The sequence below is a fragment of the Chiloscyllium punctatum genome, chromosome 10 (assembly GCF_047496795.1).
Source record: "Chiloscyllium punctatum isolate Juve2018m chromosome 10, sChiPun1.3, whole genome shotgun sequence".
NCBI lineage: Eukaryota > Metazoa > Chordata > Chondrichthyes > Orectolobiformes > Hemiscylliidae > Chiloscyllium > Chiloscyllium punctatum.
The window spans coordinates 12,681,850-12,682,971 of NC_092748.1; positions in this window are offsets into that span (position 1 = coordinate 12,681,850).

The following is a 1,122-nucleotide window of genomic DNA, read 5'->3' on the forward strand; positions in this document are numbered from 1 at the left end:
TGAGACGTAGGGGTTGATCAGTGGTTTACATTAGGGATTAGGTTCATCAGTGGTTGAGGGCTCCTTGTCCCAGTGATCTGAGAATCTGTCCCTATTCCTCATACAGAGTCGTGTCTATCAACAGGCACTGGGGCTGGTCAATCTACTGAAAGCTATTGTTGCTTGTATTCTTTGTAAGTGGCTTTGAAGGAACAGGGTGGCAGTTTGACACTTGAAAGATGGTGAATTCCAGACATGATTCCTGCTACCATATTTATTGCAGGAGCATGTTTATTTCTTTGTGCATGTATGTATGAATGTGTGCATATGTATGTGTGTGTATGTGTATGTGGATGTGTGTGCACTCGCCACGTAAGAATATGTGCATGTGTTTGAGTCTACATTAGAAAGAGCAGTAGCAGCAGTTTCACTGGGCATTATTGGGCACGTTAACAATCTCATTTCCCAATTCTGCAATTCAAAACAATGTGGGCATTCAATATCAGCATTGGCATAATGCCAGTGTGTTGTATTTACTTTCAGATTGGCATAAACAGTATTGAGGTAACACTGTCAAAATTCCATGCAGCTACCAACGCAACATTACATAAAGGCCTTGTACAGCAGGAGCCCTCAAGCTCCAGAGAGCAATGACATACAATCGCACAAAGCCCTCACTCTAATTGGCTGGAGAGTCCTCCTGGCACCTTCTCCTCATCACACTGGTGAAGCACATCGATAATGAAGGAATGGATGTCATCGAGGTCAGTGAGACTTTAACCACCAGATGCATTGAGCTTTTGTTCACTGAGAAAACTAAGAAGACTGGCTGAAATGTGCACCCGCCCAGGATTCAGAGCATGGTTTCACTTCAGCTCTCCATCACTCCTTGCCCCCACTCAAAGCCACCTCTCTCCCTGTGCAATGTCCCTGGGCTGCCATTGACAAATACAGTGACTGCCTTACTGCAGGCAGCTTGTGGGCATTCCTGGGATTGGGAATGTACCGGGAGAATACGGGGTGCAGTCATCACAACAACGATGCTTAATGTGGTCTAGCCAATCAAAAATGACCAAACTAGTCGAGCCCCAGATTCACACACGAGCCTGAATTGGATCAGTTTATTTTCATTAGATATGGCAT